Genomic DNA, 11,468 nt, shown 5'->3' on the forward strand with positions numbered 1-11,468 from the left:
TGTGGGTTTTCAAGTGTAGTGACAGCCTCGGGAACTACAAGCCCCATTGTGCCCAAGGGATCTATACCTTTTGAGTCCTGGCTTGGGATTGGTCCGGAATTCGATCAATCCTGTCGTCGGGGAGGGACAATACCCATGGCCCCTCCTTAGCCCAGAATTGGTCCATCTCTTTAGCAATCACGCACAGTAAAGTAGGGAGCATCATTCCTCACCAAGCCTAGGATTAGTGCAATTCAAGACCAATCCCAACCAGGAAAGATGGGGGAGGGACCCCTGGAGCACACTGGGAAATGCAGTTCTTCAGGCGACAACCTAAGAAGAGCAAAACTATATCTTGCTCTATATCCATGTAGACTGAGAGATGGACAAGGGGACCGACAGACAGGACGACTGACAGACATAAGGCTTTGTTTATCTGTTTCTCTGTCTTACTGCATTCCTGTCTATGTACCTGTCAGTCTGTCTATCTGTCTGTTCATCAGTCCTCTCTGGGTATCTGTCTCTATATAAGTAAGTATGTGTGTTTCTGTCTATGTATGCATCTGTTTATCTCTCGATCTCCAGTGTCTGTCAATCTGTCTGTCCATTGGTCTGTCCCTCTATGGAATTCATCAATCAGTCGATCTTTCCCATTCTTCTTCTCAGCTGTCCACCCTAGAAAATCAGAACAAGTGGTTGCTGGCAAGCAAAGCATATGATGGTGTCCCTGTGATGTTCAGGTGGCTCAGAAGATGTATTTGGTTCAAGATTGGAGGGGGAGTGGCAGACCTCTACTTTGGCCAGTGAGGTGAGTGGCTGTGGCAGACTGCATGATGCATCCAAACCCTTTTTCTTTGACTCTTCCATGAGGAGCTGGAAGTCTTGAATAGGAAAGCAAGGAATCAATAGCTCAGAGGCTAAGCTCTGAGCATTACTTCATAGGGATCTTAACCTGTTGTCCTGACATTTCCCAAAAAGGAGCATTTACTAAAGAAGAATGGCATTTCCTCGGGCAGGCTATGAAACAAAGTGAGGCAAAAGGACACAGAGTGTTAGCCGCCATTGAGGTCCCATGCACTCTAGTGAGGATACTGCACAAACTGTGGAGAGTTGAGCTGTTCCTCACCTGCAGCCCCCACCTTTCACTGCTTCTACTCACTCTTCTTTACCCTTTGAATCAGATGGCCAAGGAGATACACCCCTTCCTTTATGCTGCAGATGCCAAGAACCAGCCCCATGGCCTGGGGCAAGCCTCCTGCCCAAATCCCTTGTTTCTGTCCTCACTGCTGTCAAATGATAGCTAAACCCCAGCATGGAGGCATGCTGTGTTGCCTTCCTCCCAAGGAGCAGATTTTGCTCCCAAGCTCTCCCACCTTGGCTGCCTCCTGACCACAGTCAACATGACTTTCACATCAATAAAATGTCCCCTTTTCTTTTGAAGCCATGTTTCAGAGTCTTGCATTCTTTCGATGATATAACTCCGAGCTCCAGTGGAGCATCTATGAACCCCACAACAATCATTCCAGGTGCCATTCAACAAAATGATGTCGTCTCCTCAGGGAGAAAACTGACACCTGAGACCAAGGAAGAAATGCAAAATCTTGAAACAGCTGGAGACCAGAAACTAAGTCTGGAGAATTGATCCTTCTCAAACTGTTGTAGCCAGCCTTTTATTGATTTCTTTATTCAGAAATTGTCTTCTTACATTGCTTTTCAGATTTTATTTAGTCAGTTTAGCACATTATTTCTCCTCGGTGACAAGAATCATATTCTTTCAATCCTTCCCCTGCCCTACCCTTCCCGTAGTCGAGGGGAATTCCACTGGGTATGACATGTGTCCTTCAGGAGAACCTCTTTTCTTGTTGTTGATGTTTGCACTAGGATGTTCATTTGAGTCTATATCCCCAGCCTTAACCCCCTGGACCCTTGTAATCTAGCAGTTGTTTTTCTTGGGTGTTTCTACTCCCACAGTTTTCCTTGTGAATGTGGATAGTGTTCTTTCTCATCGATACTGCTGGGTGATTTAGGATGATTGCATTGACACTAATGAAGAAGTCCATTCCATTCCATTCCATTGTACCACAGTGCATCCATCTCTATGTACAATGTTCTCCTGGTTCTACTTCTCTCACTCTGCATCCATTCCTGGAGGTCTTTCCAGTTCCTGTGGAATTCCACCAGTTTATTATTCCTTTGAGGTCTATACTATTTCAGCACCCAGAGGTACCCCAATTTGTTCAGCCATTCCCCAGTTGAAGGGTATCCCCTCCTTTTCCAATTTTTGGCCACTCCAAAGAGAGCAGCTATCAATATTCTTGGTGAAGCCTTTGTCCTTATTATGGGTATGTGGTAGAAACCCTGCAGTGCTATGGCTGGATCAAAAGGCAGACCATCTTGTAGAGCCCTCTGGGCAGAGTTCCAAATTGCCCTCCAGAATGGTTGGATCAATTCACCACTCCAGCAACAATGCCTTCACATCCAGACTTTGCCTCATCCCCTCAAGCATTCATTATATTCCCTTGCTGTCATGTTAGCCAATCTGTGTAGCCTCCATTTTCAAGAGGAGACACATTCTCATTGATACTTTGCATCAGAGTTACACCATTATTGGATAGATTCAAACTTTGAAACACCAGGCAGAGCCACCTATTAGTTGTTCGGGATTGGCAGAGGTACTGCTTACTCAAATGACAAAAAGGGGTCCCAGTACTGATGTTCGTCTAAACCCAATAGCAGGAATGCAAGTTGCAACGTTCCATTCACTGTATCGGTCTTGGCCATTAAATTTTTCAAATGTGCTAGGTAAAATGGAGAATCCTCTTCCTAGTGCTGGAATCTTTCAAACTGTGAATTTCTCTATAATTGTTCTTTCAAAAGTAACATCCTTGAACCTGTTAACTTGGAAATAATGCCGAGCTATCAATTAGTCATAAAAACCCAAGTCTTTAACCACAATTTCACCTTTAAAACAATATTGAAATTCAAATTTAAAAGTTTTACACACACACACACACACACACACACACACACACACACACACACACACACACGGTAATCTGAAAAAATTAACCCTAACTCTTTGAAAACAAATACCAGCTTGATAAAAATGTGAAATGACTGCATACAAATAAACATGTTAATATCTCGAGGAAAATGCCTCTCATTAGCAATACTCAATATTGCCTGCACTTGATATACACGATTTCACACATTACTCCTACCAAAAGGTGGGAAGAAAATATTAGACTGTAAAGTCAAGAATTTCTGGTCTTCCTTTGGTCTCCTGCTCTATAATCCCCAGTACAGATGACCAGCTCCTGCCCTTGTCTCTAGATTTTCAGAGGAATGAACTGTTGTAATACATCTTGATAGACATTATTTGCTAACGTTTCTATCACCTGCAAGTAGAAGAAATCCATTAGACATACGGTATAGCCCAAACCGCACGGAACATTGAGAGGAAATGGAGAACTCAAGTTCTTCAGCTTCCTTGAGAAGCTCTTTCATACATCATATTTGATAACTCTTTAGACCCTAAGCCCTGACGTTTAAATTCATGCAGAAACTTTCTCTATTATAGTAGCCTTAAAGCAGTTACTCAGACGCAGTAGTGAACACTCTGGCTCTCACACTCCAACTCAAGCTTCCCATTCAACGCTTTCAGCCAAACATACATGCATGTCACCTAGACTCTCCTCGCTCTTCCTTCTACTAGAAATACTATTTCACTCACATACACAGATACCAACAGTCAGTCACACACAAACTTTAGTCAGTTATGGAGCATGTGTTCAGGTTGTCCCGGGCTCCATTTTGACCGACTTACCTTGGAACCAGATTTGGTTGATATTCCACACTTTTTTACTTATTGTATTCTTTACTCAGAGTCTGGTGCCACGACTTTTACAGGGTATTAAACCCAGGACTCTTGGGATGTTATCCCAGGGATGGCCCCTAGCCTAGATGACAAGTATAAGTGTTAAGGTCTGGGATTTTACCCACCACCAAGGAAGACCCATGGACAACGCAATCAGGCAAAGAAAGGGCCGTTTATTGAACTAATGCGCACTACTGGGAACTCAGCCAAAAGAGTTCTGAGTTCCCTCCTGAAGATTCAGTCTTAAATACTTTTCAGCATGAATAACCCCCCTCCCTTCCTCATTCCAGGCCATTATCTGTTGCATGCTCTTGTTGGAAAGTTTCCGAGTTTTTTTGCACCTGGGACCTTCGTCCTGAAGTTTATCTGTTAGTAGTTGGGACCTTGGACAGGTCCCAAAGATTTATCTGTCTGTGGCTTAGCATTTCCCTTGACTGAATATCTCAAGGCTTGGGCAATTTCCAACTCAGATCTCCTTTACAAGGAGGAAAAGTATTTGGGGATCCTCTCTACCACATGGGGGAAATCTAGGAGCATGGAAAGATGAGTGACATTGCTATAGCTAAAAGGAATTCCCTGACCGAATACAATCAAGCATAAGAAAGGAATGCTAGCAAAAGGCTAGGGTCTAAGAGAGTGGGGTGCTTATAGTGGATACTGAAGAATAGTCCTCGCCAGGTGTGGATCTTCTTGGGAAAGGGTCTCTTGATAAAATTGGGGAGACTATCTAACTACGATTGTCATTCTCCCGAGGGTCCCTCGTCAGTCTGAAACTGCTCACCTCGGATTCCCTCAGGAAGGATTCCCATGGGAACAGGGAAGAAGTACAAACTTTGGGGTCTTCAACCTACAAGCTCCTCCGTAAATCTGGGCTTCACCAGATCCCACTAGGCCACAAGTTTGGGATTTCTAGATTCCATGTTGACACACCTTATTGCCGATGCTGTGAATACATCCACTGCATCAAATCAGGAAACAGTAGAATCTGTATTTGCCAATGGTGGTCTGTTAATGTAGATACAGTATCGTTTTTTTTTTTTTTTTGCTGGAAGCAGAATTGCTTGCACTTTGACCGTGATGAAAATCATAGCCCAGACTTGTAAAATCCCATGTGATTCATTGTCTGTTGGTTATCTGGTTATTTGCTGAACAGCTGTAAAAATTAAAGGACAGCAAGATGTAGAAAGTGTTCTATTGATGGACAGCACCGTGAATCCTATCTTGCAAAGACAGAGTTAAAATTTTAGAACACTCTTTTGCTCTCACACCAATCTCGCCATTCCCGAGTCTGTGGTAATATCAAAGGACCATGGCCTTCCCGGTTTTTCTATTGTCAACCTGGAATCAAGAAAACCCAAACTTGGGGCCTAGACGTATCTGGTGTAGCCTGGATTTCCGGAGGAGCTAATAGATTGGAGACTCCAAAGTTTGTACTTGTTCCCTGATCCCGTGAGAATCCAGAGAGATAGAGACAGACAGATAGAAAGACCGATAGGCAGGCCGACTGGCAGATGGGTAGTGAGATAGGTAGGAGGGCAGATAGATGGATATAGAGATAGCACATAGAGAGACACGTAGTCAAACACAGAAAGAGAGATAGACAGGCAGGCAGACAGACAGATCGAGAGATAAATAGATAGGAACATAGAACAAAAAGACATAGAAACAGAAACAGAATGTGAGATCGAGACATTGAAAGATTAATAGAACTACAGGATGAGGGAAGGTGAAAGAAAGGGACAGACAGAGACAGATAGATGGAAGGGCATATAGAGGGAAAATGGAATCGAGAGACAGAGAGAGACACAGAAAGTCAGGCATATCGATAGACATGTAGACAGGGATACACAAATATCTCTCTCTATCTGTCTCTCTGTCTCTCTATGTACCTTTCTATCTCTCTGTCTGTTGATCTGTCTTTCTATCTATCTATCTATCTATCTATCTATCTATCTATCTATCTATCTATCTATCGATGTATCTATCGATCTATCTATGTCTTTGTGTTCCTATTGGTGTAGTTTATGTATCTATCTGCCTGCTTGTTTTTGCATGGATCACACTGTGTGTATGTCATTTGTGTGTTTTAAAGTATTGTAACATCCTGGGGAACTACAACTCCCAATGTGACCTAGTGGTAACATCCCTTTGAGTCCTGGCTTGGGATTGGTCTTGCATTGGACCAATCCTGTGTTGGGGGATGGACTTTGTCTATGGTCCCTCCTTAGCATGGGATTGGTCCATCTCAAAACCAATCCCATGAAAAGGAACTGGGCATCATCTCTTACCTAGCAGGGGATTGGTCAAATTCAAGGCCAATCCTTCTCAGGAAATAAGAGGGAGGGAAACTTGTAGTATGCTGGGAGATATAGTCCAGTAGGCCACAACCATTGAATACCCACCTGATCTCTCCATGTAGAAGGAGACATAGACAGGTAGACTGACCCACAGATTATTTGATCTGTTATTCTGTCTATTCGCCTACTGGTTCTTGTGTCTGTCAGCCTGTCTGTGTTTCTTTTGTGGGTTTTCAAGTGTAGTGACAGGCTCGGGAACTACAAGCCCCATTGTGCCCCAGGGATCTGTACCTTTTGAGTCCTGGCTTGGGATTGGTCCGGAATTCGATCAATCCTGTCGTCGGGGAGGGACAATACCCATGGCTCCTCCTTAGCCCAGAATTGGTCCATCTCTTTAGCAATCACGCACAGTAAAGTAGGGAGCATCATTCCTCACCAAGCCTAGGATTAGTGCAATTCAAGACCAATCCCAACCAGGAAAGATGGGGGAGGGACCCCTGGAGCACACTGGGAAATGCAGTTCTTCAGGCGACAACCTAAGAAGAGCAAAACTATATCTTGCTCTATATCCATGTAGACTGAGAGATGCTCAAGAGGACCGACAGACAGGACGACTGACAGACATAAGGCTTGGTTTATCTGTTTCTCTGTCTTACTGCATTCCTGTCTATGTACCTGTCAGTCTGTCTATCTGTCTGTTCATCAGTCCTCTCTGGGTATCTGTTTCTATATAAGTAAATATGTGTGTTTCTGCCTATGTATGCATCTGTTTATCTCTCTCGATCTCCAGTGTCTGTCAATCTGTCTGTCCATTGGTCTGTCCCTCTATGGAATTCATCAATCAGTCGATCTTTCCCATTCTTCTTCTCAGCTGTCCACCCTAGAAAATCAGAACAAGTGGTTGCTGGCAAGCAAAGCATATGATGGTGTCCCTGTGATGTTCAGGTGGCTCAGAAGATGTATTTGGTTCAAGATTGGAGGGGGAGTGGCAGACCTCTACTTTGGCCAGTGAGGTGAGTGGCTGTGGCAGACTGCATGATGCGTCCAAACCCTTTTTCTTTGACTCTTCCATGAGGCGCTGGAAGTCTTGAATAGGAAAGCAAGGAATCAATAGCTCAGAGGCTAAGCTCTGAGCATTACTTCATAGGGATCTTAACCTGTTGTCCTGACATTTCCCAAAAAGGAGCATTTACTAAAGAAGAATGGCATTTGCTCGGGCAGGCTATGAAACAAAGTGAGGCAAAAGGACATAGAGTGTTAGCCGCCATTGAGGTTCCATGCACTCTAGTGAGGATACTGCACAAACTGTGGAGAGTTGAGCTGTTCCTCACCTGCAGCCCCACCTTTCACTGCTTCTACTCACTCCTCTTTACCCTTTGAATCAGATGACCAAGGAGATAGACCCCTTCCTTTATGCTGCAGATGCCAAGAACCAGCCCCATGGCCTGGGGCAAGCCTCCTGCCCAAATCCCTTGTTTCTGTCCTCACTGTTGTCAAATGATAGCTAAACCCCAGCATGGAGGCATGCTGTGTTGCCTTCCTCCCAAGGAGCAGATTTTGCTCTCAAGCTCTCCCACCTTGGCTGCCTCCTGACCACAGTCAACATGACTTTCACATCAATAAAATGTCCCCTTTTCTTTTGAAGCCATGTTTCAGAGTCTTGCATTCTTACGATGATATAACTCCGAGCTCCAGTGGAGCATCTATGAACCCCACAACAATCATTCCAGGTGCCATTCAACAAAATGATGTTGTCTCCTCAGGGAGAAAACTGACACCTGAGACCAAGGAAGAAATGCAAAATCTTGAAACAGCTGGAGACCAGAAACTAAGTCTGGAGAATTGATCCTTCTCAAACTGTTCTAGCCAGCCTTTTATTGATTTCTTTATTCAGAAATTGTCTTCTTACATTGCTTTTCAGATTTTATTTAGTCAGTTTAGCACATTATTTCTCCTCGGTGACAAGAATCATATTCTTTCAATCCTTCCCCTGCCCTACCCTTCCCATAGTCGAGGGGAATTCCACTGGGTATGACATGTGTCCTTCAGGAGAACCTCTTTTCTTGTTGTTGATGTTTGCACTAGGATGTTCATTTAGAGTCTATATCCCCAGCCTTAACCCCCTGGACCCTTGTAATCTAGCAGTTGTTTTTCTTGGGTGTTTCTACTCCCACAGTTTTCCTTGTGAATGTGGATAGTGTTGTTTTTCATCGATTCTGCCGGGTGATTTAGGATGATTGCATTGACACTAATGAAGAAGTCCATTCCATTCCATTCCATTGTACCACAGTGCATCCATCTCTATGTACAATGTTCTCCTGGTTCTACTTCTCTCACTCTGCATCCATTCCTGGAGGTCTTTCCAGTTCCTGTGGAATTCCACCAGTTTATTATTCCTTTGAGGTCTATACTATTTCAGCACCCACAGGTACCCCAATTTGTTCAGCCATTCCCCAGTTGAAGGGTATCCCCTCCTTTTCCAATTTTTGGCCACTCCAAAGAGAGCAGCTATCAATATTCTTGGTCAAGCCTTTGTCCTTATTATGGGTATGTGGTAGAAACCCTGCAGTGCTATGGCTGGATCAAAAGGCAGACCATCTTGTAGCGCCCTCTGGGCAGAGTTCCAAATTGCCCTCCAGAATGGTTGGATCAATTCACCACTCCAGCAACAATGCCTTCACATCCAGACTTTGCCTCATCCCCTCAAGCATTCATTATATTCCCTTGCTGTCATGTTAGCCAATCTGTGTAGCCTCCATTTTCAAGAGGAGACACATTCTCATTGATACTTTGCATCAGAGTTACACCATTATTGGATAGATTCAAACTTTGAAACACCAGGCAGAGCCACCTATTAGTTGTTCGGGATTGGCAGAGGTACTGCTTACTCAAATGACAAAAAGAGGTCCCAGTACTGATGTTCGTCTAAACCCAATAGCAGGAATGCAAGTTGCAACGTTCCATTCACTGTATCGGTCTTGGCCATTAAATTTTTCAAATGTGCTAGGTAAAATGGAGAATCCTCTTCCTAGTGCTGGAATCTTTCAAACTGTGAATTTCTCTATAATTGTTCTTTCAAAAGTAACATCCTTGAACCTGTTAACTTGGAAATAATGCCGAGCTATCAATTAGTCATAAAAACCCAAGTCTTTAACCACAATTTCACCTTTAAAACAATATTGAAATTCAAATTTAAAAGTTTTACACACACACACACACACACACACACACACACACACACACACACGGTAATCTGAAAAAATTAACCCTAACTCTTTGAAAACAAATACCAGCTTGATAAAAATGTGAAATGACTGCATACAAATAAACATGTTAATATCTCGAGGAAAATGCCTCTCATTAGCAATACTCAATATTGCCTGCACTTGATATACACGATTTCACACATTACTCCTACCAAAAGGTGGGAAGAAAATATTAGACTGTAAAGTCAAGAATTTCTGGTCTTCCTTTGGTCTCCTGCTCTATAATCCCCAGTACAGATGACCAGCTCCTGCCCTTGTCTCTAGATTTTCAGAGGAATGAACTGTTGTAATACATCTTGATAGACATTATTTGCTAACGTTTCTATCACCTGCAAGTAGAAGAAATCCATTAGACATACGGTATAGCCCAAACCGCACGGAACATTGAGAGGAAATGGAGAACTCAAGTTCTTCAGCTTCCTTGAGAAGCTCTTTCATACATCATATTTGATAACTCTTTAGACCCTAAGCCCTGACGTTTAAATTCATGCAGAAACTTTCTCTATTATAGTAGCCTTAAAGCAGTTACTCAGACGCAGTAGTGAACACTCTGGCTCTCACACTCCAACTCAAGCTTCCCATTCAACGCTTTCAGCCAAACATACATGCATGTCACCTAGACTCTCCTCGCTCTTCCTTCTACTAGAAATACTATTTCACTCACATACACAGATACCAACAGTCAGTCACACACAAACTTTAGTCAGTTATGGAGCATGTGTTCAGGTTGTCCCGGGCTCCATTTTGACCGACTTACCTTGGAACCAGATTTGGTTGATATTCCACACTTTTTTACTTATTGTATTCTTTACTCAGAGTCTGGTGCCACGACTTTTACAGGGTATTAAACCCAGGACTCTTGGGATGTTATCCCAGGGATGGCCCCTAGCCTAGATGACAAGTATAAGTGTTAAGGTCTGGGATTTTACCCACCACCAAGGAAGACCCATGGACAACGCAATCAGGCAAAGAAAGGGCCGTTTATTGAACTAATGCGCACTACTGGGAACTCAGCCAAAAGAGTTCTGAGTTCCCTCCTGAAGATTCAGTCTTAAATACTTTTCAGCATGAATAACCCCCCTCCCTTCCTCATTCCAGGCCATTATCTGTTGCATGCTCTTGTTGGAAAGTTTCCGAGTTTTTTTGCACCTGGGACCTTCGTCCTGAAGTTTATCTGTTAGTAGTTGGGACCTTGGACAGGTCCCAAAGATTTATCTGTCTGTGGCTTAGCATTTCCCTTGACTGAATATCTCAAGGCTTGGGCAATTTCCAACTCAGATCTCCTTTACAAGGAGGAAAAGTATTTGGGGATCCTCTCTACCACATGGGGGAAATCTAGGAGCATGGAAAGATGAGTGACATTGCTATAGCTAAAAGGAATTCCCTGACCGAATACAATCAAGCATAAGAAAGGAATGCTAGCAAAAGGCTAGGGTCTAAGAGAGTGGGGTGCTTATAGTGGATACTGAAGAATAGTCCTCGCCAGGTGTGGATCTTCTTGGGAAAGGGTCTCTTGATAAAATTGGGGAGACTATCTAACTACGATTGTCATTCTCCCGAGGGTCCCTCGTCAGTCTGAAACTGCTCACCTCGGATTCCCTCAGGAAGGATTCCCATGGGAACAGGGAAGAAGTACAAACTTTGGGGTCTTCAACCTACAAGCTCCTCCGTAAATCTGGGCTTCACCAGATCCCACTAGGCCACAAGTTTGGGATTTCTAGATTCCATGTTGACACACCTTATTGCCGATGCTGTGAATACATCCACTGCATCAAATCAGGAAACAGTAGAATCTGTATTTGCCAATGGTGGTCTGTTAATGTAGATACAGTATCGTTTTTTTTTTTTGCTGGAAGCAGAATTGCTTGCACTTTGACCGTGATGAAAATCATAGCCCAGACTTGTAAAATCCCATGTGATTCATTGTCTGTTGGTTATCTGGTTATTTGCTGAACAGCTGTAAAAATTAAAGGACAGCAAGATGTAGAAAGTGTTCTATTGATGGACAGCACCGTGAATCCTATCTTGCAAAGACAGAGTTAAAATTTT

The 11,468-nt window shown here is 43.4% G+C and overlaps 1 long non-coding RNA gene across 1 annotated transcript in view; it reads left to right on the forward strand.

Moving 5' to 3' along the window:
- Window positions 1-3,891: 3,891 nt before the first annotated feature.
- The window catches only part of LOC103103347 (uncharacterized), a 308,316-nt gene continuing 300,739 nt past the window's right edge, over window positions 3,892-11,468 (forward strand). The window contains exon 1 of the long non-coding RNA XR_008914376.1: window positions 3,892-7,166. This is a non-coding gene — a long non-coding RNA (uncharacterized LOC103103347). The remainder of the gene's footprint in view (window positions 7,167-11,468) is intronic.

Source organism: Monodelphis domestica, chromosome X (genome assembly GCF_027887165.1).
Source record: "Monodelphis domestica isolate mMonDom1 chromosome X, mMonDom1.pri, whole genome shotgun sequence".
In the NCBI taxonomy this organism is placed as follows: domain Eukaryota; kingdom Metazoa; phylum Chordata; class Mammalia; order Didelphimorphia; family Didelphidae; genus Monodelphis; species Monodelphis domestica.